The following is an 11,532-nucleotide window of genomic DNA, read 5'->3' on the forward strand; positions in this document are numbered from 1 at the left end:
TTACCATTCTGATCATTGTTATACTTGAAGGAAAAGGGAAAGGAGAGAGGCTTGCAAGCCTGAGAACACCAACCCAGCTGTGAAGTACAGGGGTGGGACCATCATGATGTGTGGGCGTTTCTGATCTTCATAAAATAAAAGTCATTATGAGGAAATATTAAAGCAACATCTTAATACAGCAGCCAGGAAGTTAAAGATTTAGTGCAAATGGGTCTTCCAAATAGGCAATTATCATAATCATACCGCTAACATAGTTAATTGATTAGATTTAGACAGACAACGGCTTGGTTATGTTGAGGAGACAAGGTTTGCCGATGTTGGGAAACCAAAAATCTTTGGACATAATCATGAATCTTACCTTAAAGCACAAAGATGTCTTGGTCTGTTGGTTGTTAATATTTGTCCCAGCTTTATTTAGCTTTAAGTGTAGTATGTTCTTTCCTGTTCTCTCTCAGAGAAAAGGTTGATTTGCCTCTGCTCTTGTTTTGCTCTGGCCTTGCCTTTTTCTGTGTGATTTATATTAAATATATTTCATCCTCTACTAATTATTTGCTCTCCAGGTCTAAAAGCTTGTTTTGATCACAAAATCTCTTACATGTCTGCATTTCGGTGCTATGCTTTATTACACACTTATTTCGTGCAATAAATGAAGATATATGAATTATTCATTTTAAAAGTTCAGCTCTGTTTTTATTCATAACTGTTTGGTGTTCAAGCAAAGTAAAGGACCCCTGCAGAGTGAGAGCTGGCAGCTTCTACACACTAAAGCTGTTAAACTGATTATAGATGCTCCAATCACAGATTTTGTGGCTGATTTCTAGTCAGTTTTATAGAGCTCTGACCTATCAATTTTTCTTAAAAACTATAAAAAACGGTCTGCAGTCAAATATATGGAGAAAGGATGAAACAGAGCAACTCTGTTGCAATAGGTTTAGTCTTCTGGTTATCTGCTACTGTCTTCGTTCCTGTTTAGGTTAAGTAGCAGCCTAGATTTACTGCCAACGTGCCCAGGATTACTTCAGGTTACTTCAAAAATATAACTGTTTACAATTTTAAGTAACTTAATTTATTTGTAAGTCGGGACTGCGATCTGCATCAGGATGGTCCAACCAGACCCAGCCCACATCTTCCTTTTAGGGCAAAGACCCAACAGACAGCTGGAAGAGATTTGAACAAAGTCCATCTTTGATAATTGCGACATTCATTACGATGTTAATGATAAGAACACGGCTGGTATCGAGAGGTATTTGAGACTTTTCAGTTGTAGCTTCTAACCTGTGTAACAAACATCAGTCTACTGTCAATGGTTTTAAGTCTCACCTTAAAACACATCAGTATTCCCTGGCTTTTAATACAGCATATACAGCATGGGAATTAAAAAAATCTCCTATTATTTTATCAGCTTCATTTTTCTCTTTTTAAATTGTCTTTTTTGTTCTTTGGTGTTTTTCTAGGTACAGCATTTTGGCCAACGTTGCAGTTGTAATTAAAGCTGCTGTGTAAAAAAAACTTAAACTCTTAAACACAATTAATTGGAACAGCAATAAAACATGTAATGAGCCAAATTATCAATGAGTCATATCAAAAGAAGGCCGCAACTGAGCTACTGCTAGCAGCACCTCAGCAAACGTACCTTGTCAAAGATCCTCAGCAGAGTCAGATGAGTGTTTACTGAAGACTTTTTCTAGTCTCATGGACTGAGTCAGACAGTTCTTTATATGTAAATGACAAAGCTTTACTTGTTTAAGTGGAAATCCTGTCAAACCATTGTAGCAGTTTTCTAAAGCATATTTAACTCTGTGTTGGGGCCAAGAAAACTGCCTAGAAACTCCAAGGCGACAAAATATCTGTCCCTTTCAAAATAAAACAAAAAAAAAAGCATCCTGAGCATGAATATTGATAATGTGGTTAGATAGAGCACAATCACAATTATGTAAACTATGTAATTATGTAGACTATGCAATACTTACTAAAAAACTGAATATTAAGTTTACATTTGAGAATGTTCTTTACTTTTCTATGAATCACTTGTTTTTTCATCACAAAAATTCTCATATATAACTGACAGGTTTTTATAAGCCTTTTAAAAATATTAAATTATTTCCAATAACTGCAAGTTATTTTTCTTTTGAAATTATTTAGTTTTAGACTTTAATAATATGATTGGGTTAAATTTTATGGGGCCTTAGTTTTAAGCCGGATATTTAAGACAGTGACATTTCACCGACAAAGTCGCGATTTATTCTGTCTCTGGGTATCTGTAAGTTTTTTTTCAGTTGTTTACATTTTACTGTGCTTTTCTTTGTTGAAGCATGAAAAGTAATCAAGTAGATTAAGTTTACCATAATATTTCTAATGAAAGTAGAGCTCTAATATAGCTTTTTCTTGATGGAATACAACTGCTTAAACGTGAAGTGTTTAAGCAAATGTAACAACTTTTTCCAAACCTTTGACCTCCTCCAAATCCCAGATTTGTACTTTTGAACATAACGCTTGAAAACCCCTGATCTACTGTGACATAAAAAAAACTGAGGACAGAAAGTGTTTTTTCACAAAGCTCAAAAACTCAGAGCAAACTTTTGAAGACTACCAGAAAGACTTGCTCGACCAGGTCAGAGGCTACTGATCATGGGAAATGGCTCAGTTAAGCATGTTTTGTAAAGCTCCTGCAAGATTGTGTTGCGTTTTTCTTCATACACACTGAGAAGGTTCCGTCAACTTAACCTAACTTAACCAACCAACTTAAAAAAGTGGAAGTTTGTATCATGGTTTATAGGTTTTGGTTCTCATTTTTGTTTGTGTTCTCATCATCTTCCTATTGTTTATTCTGTTCTGTAAAGTCTTGCCATATCCTGTTTATTTCTCTGTGTTCATTTGTGTGAGATAGTTCTCGCATTATTAGTTCATTTCTTTAAGTTTAGTTTCCAAGTTTATTGTGTTGTGTTCTTTGTACAATTGGGATTATTTCTTTTATTTCTTCATTAGACCTTTTCTCTTGGTTTGATGGTTTCTTGGTGTGTTAGTGCAGCTCCACTCGTGTTAATTAGTCTCCCTTCCTAAGCTTCCCTGCTTACCTTCTGCCTCTGTCTTCTGTTTAACACACCGGCATCCAATGTCATTCTCCACATCTCCCTCAGCACATCAGCTCTTTGGTTCTCTTTGTTCTCTGCTGGACCCTGCCATTTTCTTGCCTGTTACAATTCTCATTATTTAGTTGCCAGCCAGTTCCTCCTCTTTCAACCTATCCTTCTGCCTGTGTTCCTTGTCCGGTTTTCCTTGTGCTCCTCCTGTAAGTTTTTGCTTATTTTATATAAATATTGCCCATTCCATGTTCTTGTTTGCGCCAGGGTCCTACCCCAAACGCACACCACATGACACTTTGTGTTCCAGTTGTGTACCTCAAGTTTATTTCTACTTATTAAAAATAGAGTACATGTTTTTATGTGGTTTTGTGTGGATGGTTTTGCACCATTTATCTCTAACAGTGAATAGATGACGATTATCAGTTGTGGCCATGGAAGATGATCCTCTATCACTGGTTATATTTCTTTCTGTATTGTTTTCTTTACAGCACAAAGTCAGAGTATCTAAGTTGCCTGTTTACGTTGTATTTAAAGGTCAAGGCTGGCGAAAGGCAGAAGCTGTGGAGCATTGGCTTTGTTTTGATGTTCAGCGCTACCTATTCTCTCCCTGTGGCCCCCCCTGAGCCCCTCTGATCTACTCGGCAGCTCATTAAAACACCCTCTCCACCTCCACATTAGCATCAGAGTCATGGTCAGACTGCTTTGTGTTATAAAGGTGGAAAACAATATCAATAACAACAACAAAAACAATAGTAGCCTTTGGTCCAGGGAGGAGAGGAGGAGAGAAGGCCTTTGATAATGTACATCAAAGACAGACGCTGAAGTGGGTTGTGTTGTTGTTGCGTGTATGCCAAGGTCGTCTCTGATCCTGCTCGTGTGCTGCGAGCATTCAGGCCAACTGGATGGCACAAGGTGAGCTGCAGGGTCTGCAGGGATGAGTTCAACGGGAGGGGGGGGGGGGTCAAACACTGTAACCAGCAAAGCTCTCCAACAGGTTCAGTACACAGCCCTCATTTGACACAGATTTCCCTTGGCTCAGAGTGAGCACATGTGAGACGTTGGTGTGAGGTTAGATATCCTCACATCTAGACGTCGGTGCAGTTAGTCTGAGTTGGTCCCCACCTAAAAAGCTGTGACTCGTCTTACCGCTCAATACAAAACTATTTCTTACTCTTTCTGTGAAATGTCCCATCAATGAGAAAAATGGACATCAGCTTTTGGTCCGGTGAACTTCCACAGAAATACTCTTTCACCTGTGAGCTGTTCTTTTTGTCATAAAACAGTAGAAATACCAAAGTTATAAAGTTGTAGTTCAAAAAAATACACCATCTTAGTAATGCAGAGTACCATTAAAAGGTGAATTTATTTCAACAATTATATTAAAATATAAAGCTTATATAATTTCACAGAGTATTATATTTAAAGGTTGATGATTAGGCCTCACAACTAATAAAAACACAAAATCCAGTTTGTCATGAAAATTTCACTATTACAAAAGCCAACAAAAAAAGTATGACAAAAATGTCAGGCTACTGAAATACCCATGTGCTGTATAGCACAGTAGCTCTCTAAAGTTTAGACACCTTTGTTAACATTTCAGGTTTTAAGAGAAAACATTGAGACCTTGATAAAGCCTTACCAAATCATTTCGACCTCCAATCTGAAACTAAAAAAGTTGTAATAACCTGGTTGGGTATGTGTCTACATTGTTAAACTGCAGCTTTGTTTGGATTTTATCATTCAGAATGTATTATCATGCCACTTCTTGACTTGACAATATTTGCCCACTTTGCCTAGTGAAGGTTTTCCAAAATGATCAGATTGTAGTACCATCACTTGTCCACATCCCTCTTCAGGAGACCCTACAGATCTATCTCAGGTGTAGATTTGGGCTAGGTCATTCCAAATCTTTCTTTGTTCTGTTGAACCCATCTATTTATTAGTTTTGTGAGGGTCAAAACTGTTATTTGGAATTATTCAGGATTTCATTTAACTCAATCAAAACCATAATTCCATTTGAGGAAAAGTGACCCCAGATAATGATGCTGCCACCGCCATGTTTCACTGTTTGCATGGTGTTTTTCTAGTAATAACCAGTGCTAGTTTTGTGCCAAACCAAAGTTCTAGATTGGTTCCTTCAGACCATAACACAATCTTCCACAAGATTCTGGTATACTTTAGTCAGGCTTGGCTGTTTTCACGGGTAGAAAAGACTTCTGTATTTGCTTCTTAGTCCAGACCTAAGTATAATAAAGGACTTTCTTTTTACATGTAGAGGTTGGAAACCACTGAATATCCTACTGTGTTATTGTCAGCCTCTTTTCAGCCTCCCTGACCAGTTTCCATCTTGTGTTTTAATCAGTTTTGGAAAAACAGCCAGCTTTTTATCACTGTGGACCCAAATGTTCTCCAATTTTTGATGACTATCCCTCTGTAGCACATAAACATACAGTATGTAATGCTATATATCATATATATATTGAAAAATCTATTTGTTTTTCTATTCTTACCTCTGCAAAATATGGCTTTACCTAATAGTTGCATATGAGCAACTTTCAAACACAGACAAAATCCTACAGCAGAGGTTTATTTCAGGTTAAAGAGATTCAGTAGAATTGATGGCACAGGTGAACTCAAGAAGAAAATTGAATCAAAAGGTGTTTCAGCAAAGTATTACCTTAAGGGTGTGAAAATCTGTGCAACCATTTACATCCGTTACCTTTATTAGCATTCAACTTAATCATTGAATTTTTTTGATTTTTTTTAATGTCTCTTTTGCGCTTATGATCCAGGAGCCAGTGTAATGCAGACAACAGAACCATGTAAATACCCCACCCCGTTCTGCTACTTGTATCAGTCACTTAATATTTCTCTATGTAATACTTCCTTCTTTTCCTCCAAATCCACCAGAGGAATCATCTTAACTACAGAGAGCCTTTATAACCGTGTGGACGGTGGACCCTGGTGGGAGCTTCAGAGAGCGGTTTCTGCCTTTATGAAAGGCATAGGGCCAGCCAGATTCAGCCTGGCCTGGCCTGGCCTTCAGAGACACAGGCTGTTTGACTTGGCTCTCTCTCCACAGCCCGGCACAGGGCTACAGTTGTCTGTAGCCATAAACTGCAGAGCTGCAGGTATTTCCTGACTAAATTTCTCTGTCATGCTGTTTGCAGTTGTATTCAGTAAAGGAAACTTTAGAAACAGAACATGGATGAATCTGAGCCGTACAGGAAAACATAAGGAACAACCGCAGATGCACCATATTTTCCTACTTCTTATTCTGCTCACGCTTTGCTAAAAACCTAAAAGGAAATTAGAAAACCCAAAGTCATCTTTTCCCCAACCTGTCTTACGTGTCTTATTTTCTGCTGCAGTTTAAGCGCAACATTTTTCATGCAGGTCGGGACTTTATTTGTATGCTCCAAAGCGGAGAGTCTCATCTTTTAGCAATTTCCTCTGTTTTTTCCCCCTGTGATGGCCCAGATGTTGCTCTACTACATGTTTAGTTTAGCATAAACATTAATCATAGACTTCTACGCCATCGTTTCTGGAACACCTCTCGCCATTATGTTAATGAATACAGACACTTAGAAAGAGGCTTCAAGCACCTGCAAACACCTGGGTGCACATGGAAAAACAGCAAGAGTGATGCCTTTCTAGGCTGTACTCTGTCTCTGCATCACTTTCATCCCTTTAAAATTATCTGTTGGGATTAATTATTGTAATTTTCACACATTAACTACCTCGCATTCACACGTAATTGGTCGACACACAACTGTGTTTTCCCAGTGAATTTATCCATTGGGTGCCTTCCCTTAAGCTGCAGCCAGGTTTGGGACTGACGGTTGGTCCAGTTGATTTTCTACATTATGTTTGCTGTAAGAGATGAAGGACTAGTCAACAGAAAACCTTCTACACTGTCTTTTAAAGTACTGATAAACCTTGAACTTTTTCAGATTTTGTCACTTTACAACCACAAACTTCAAAGTGTTTTATTGGGATTTAATGTGACAGACCAACACAAAGCTGTGCAAAATTGTGAAGCTGGACAAAAAATAATAAATCGGAGAACATTAGTGAGCAAGCTATCATGAAAACCGAGGAACACATTTTTCCTTTGATAAAACACGGTGGTGGCAGCATCATACTGTCAGGGGTGCCCTTCCAGAGTTGATGAGAAGATAGATAGAGATCATTCATTGGCACTTTCTTGCTCCAAAGTAGAAGAAACTTTAGTACATGTCCTGCGATACATGTAATAAACCACTGCAGTCTACTACAGTCTTTTTATACCTTTATACTTTTCATACCTTTTATACTTTTATACCTTGCTTATACTAGCAATATAATGATCTCCTACACTGTGCTCAAGTTTGCTAATGTCAAAAAGGGACCTCAGAATTCAGAAATGAATTCTGAACCTTGGACTGCGCACTGCAACCCAAATTTAGGGCAGTTCTTGAAGAAAATCCTGTGAGAATCAGCAAAGGACTTGAGATTGTGATGGGGGTTCTGCTTCCAGCATTATAACAACACTAAACCTACAGCCAATGATGGTTTAGAATGCCCCAAACAAAGTCCAGGCCAAAGTCCTGTCCAGTCCAGTCTCCATCCAATCTCACATAGCTTTTCTGCAAAAAAAAAAAAAAGGCCAAAACCATTCATTCTTTTCCATCTATTTTACAATAATGCACTTTGCATTGGTTTGCCAAATAAAAATTTTTTTAAAAAACACACTGAAGTTTGAGGTTATAACATAAAAAACTGGCTTTTAACCTGGCTGAAACATAACATCTCGGCTCACTACAAAAAATGTCTAAACTTTAAAAACATCGATCACTAAAGATTAGTTTTCTTGGCCAGATTAGTCTCTTATTTCCCAGTCTTTGCAAATGAGGACCTTGGATATAAATGTTTGTTGATAATTTCTCTTCCATCTCCTTTTGCTTTTCATTTTCTCTGCACCATGCACTACTGCGGTCTGTCTGTCCTGGTGTCTCTCTCTTCCCTCGGCTCCCTCTGCTCCTGATTCAAGCACACACGCAGCAGGGGTTTTTTGGGCATGGGGACCTCACGCTGTGAAGGATCTCTCTGGCTCAGGCAGAGCTGAAGGTCAAACACACTCATGATCAGAACCGAGGGACAACACAGAAGAGGTGGAAGATAAAGAGTGCTCGAAGATACATAAGGCCTGTTTTCTCTTTGCAATGTTTGCTGCAGACAGTCTGTTCTGTAAAGCCATATTTAAGAGCCCAGAGCAGATGGCAACAGTTTCCTCCGTTTTATAGCATCTACTGTATGCAAATGTGCAAAATGAATGAGTTTAAACTGCCCTACATCACCAATTCTATTGGGAGATTTTTAAAGTCTTTGCAGAAAATAATTAGTAAAAAAGGGCAACAACAGTCATTGTTAAAAAAATATCTTTGCTTGTTGCGTTTGCCCTGGTGGTTCTTCACTTAAGTTACTTTGGCCCTTGACTGATAAAACAAATCAAACAAAAACACCAACAAGGACAAAAGAAAATCATCTGTTTCTGTGAATGGGGAAAAAAACCTCCTGGTGGCCAGGTGAAAGCTTTTACTTTTCTCTTTCACAATTTTTTGGACGCATTTACATATCTGAAAAGTCCACCAAAGAAAATAGCCCCGGGGACAGAAGTGGCTGATCTACATATTGAAGACTGAACAGAGGGCGAAGGAGAAGGGGGAGGGGTGGGAGGGTGACAGTGGGAATCTCTGCATACAAGATCCGAGGCTGATCTTAAAGAAACAATAATGTCAATTAGCTGACGGTGTCATCCTCATTACGCTGGATTAATTGCAGCATTCCCTAACAGATTATAGTTGTAGTTGTCAAGCAGCTCCCTGGTTGAGAGGCTGAAGTGGGGGGGAGGTGGGGGTGGTTGGGTGGGGGCAGTGAGAAAAATGTGCATCATAAGAAGGCCTCTTCACCCAGCTTCCTTCATGAATAACAAATAGAGGAGCTAGAGCTGTGACCAGGCAGCACAACACGTGAAAAACATTACTGCCTTCCCTGATTCGTCTAGTTTTCACCACATTATGGCGCAACATGTGAAAGACTGGTGCTTTTGCAGCTTGGTAATGAGCAGATTTCAAAAGCTGTAGAATACTTTTTCTTTACCCGCACAATGTCAGAATGAAGTTTTTGCTGTTTGAAAACTTATTACTGTGATATATTCTTATACTTTTAATTTAGCACAGATTTCATGAGCTTTGTTTTTTCTCATATTGCAGACTTTCATAGCCCCAATGACAGTCCAGGTGGTTATATTAAGTATAATTAAATTGCCTCCCTGTATTAGCTGTATAGACCCCAGCCATAGCCAGTTTTGACCACTTCCTCAAACAGAGTCAACTTTAAGTGCAGTGGTATCAACTCAGGAAAAGATTTGCTTTAGTTCTCTAACAGTGGGCTATGGAAACCTTTTAACCTTCATTATCCTCCTCCTCACTGTGGATGTTGGAAAGATAAACTTGGATTTCTCATCCAGCTTTGGTTTTCACACTTCACACCAATTGTTTTGAACTTTTTAATTATTGCTCTGTCTCTATATTTAGGCAAGTTTGTTGGTATTTTTTTTAAGCAAATGAATTGTAAAAAACAACTTACTTAAATGGCATATTCTCTAATCTTAATCACCAGGGCAACATTTACCTCTGTGTCACGGACCTTTTGACCCTGTTGTAGACCATTGCTGGCCTAAGCTGTCACCTAAGGCCTTTTTCACCTCATTTGTACACACCAGGGAAACAGAACGTTTTGGTTTAGTAATTAAAAGTTCATCGACGCTCTTAAAAAACTAATTCTTTACATATTTTCCCCACAAACTGAAAAGATATTACTCAAGTAAAAGTTTAATTTTTCCATTTTTCCATAATACAGGATTATATTACTGTAATAAAAGATAAAGTAGTTTGAAGCTTTTTAAACATCTTCACCAGGAGCATTATGGGTGCTAATAAATGCAGATACATGGTATATGTTTAAACACGCACGCACACACACACACACACACACACACACAGACCATAGCGTCTAAAAGTTTTTTTATATAATTTCTGCCATTCAAATAACTATTTAAGGCTTCAGTTATTAAAGGATTATGTATTTCTAAAACCAGAGGTTTTAACAAGAATTTGGAGATTAACTGCACCTTTTTGACTTTACTTTTAAATAGGTGCAATAGAAAGAGACTGGTTTGAATCGGATTAAACTACATGAAGTGGTTATTGTTTTTGTTGCAAATAAAAATTATTTCCTTCATGTCCGCAGCTTACAGTGGCCTATAAGAATATTTTAGGACTTTTGGCTTCTCTATATGTCTGATATATGAGGTGCTTGAATGTTAAAGAACAGTAGGACTAGATGCATTCTGATATGTTGCAAACATAAAAATGAATAAATTTTCAATATTAAATTCCTTTTATTATTCCTTGTGAGTTGTCCTGTATCTGCACCACAGTTATTTGACCCTAACAACAAAGTCCTGTCGTGGATTTTTTTTACATAATACGTTTTGGCGTCCTATCTAAAAAAAATAATGCTGCAAAAGGTGTGTGATGCCAAGGACTACTTGTAAATAAAAGAAAACAACACAAAAAACATCAAAAGCCAGTACATACATTGTTTCTATCTGTTCTTATCACACATAATTATAACATAAATCTATCTATCTATCTATCTATCTATCTATCTATCTATCTATCTATCTATCTATCTATCTATCTATCTATCTATCTATCTATCTATCTATCTATCTATCTATCTATCTATCTATCTATCTATCTATCTATCTATCTATCTATCTATCTATCTATCTATCTATCTATCTATCTATCTATCTATCTATCTATCTATCTATCTATCTATCTATCTATCTATCTATCTATCTATCTATGACAATCTCAAGACCACACATATTGATTTGCAGCCCACAGTGGGGTCACACCACTGCCATACTAAACTAAAAGTAACCCTATTGGTCTCACCTAACAGAGTTTGGCCAAAGCCCAAGATAAATCCAATGAAAGGTATAAATGAGCAGAGCAGAAAGTTGACTGACCAGCACCTGGCTGTCTCCTCCAGAAACAAATCTCCATGTGTCCCAGTACATGCCTTCCATTTGCTCTCCAAACAAAATCTCCCTTCACCCTTTATGTTTGAGGTTGCATCTATACACTGAGGCAGTGGAGTTGGTTTTTGTATTTCGGTCTTGGAAAAAAGTGAACGGCGAGAAATGTTTCAGCATAGCTCTCTGGTGCGGCGCCACAAGGTTACAGCCGGCAAAGGGGTTGGAGGGCGAGGGGGAAAGAGGGGGTCCATTAGGGATGAAACAGGCGCGCAATCACCTCGTTTATACCCGAACCTGATCCGAGTACTTTTGATTCCAGTCTAAACTGCTTCAAATTACATGAAAACATGGTCCAGT

Source organism: Girardinichthys multiradiatus, chromosome 7, assembly GCF_021462225.1.
Source record: "Girardinichthys multiradiatus isolate DD_20200921_A chromosome 7, DD_fGirMul_XY1, whole genome shotgun sequence".
Classification (NCBI taxonomy): Eukaryota; Metazoa; Chordata; class Actinopteri; order Cyprinodontiformes; family Goodeidae; genus Girardinichthys; species Girardinichthys multiradiatus.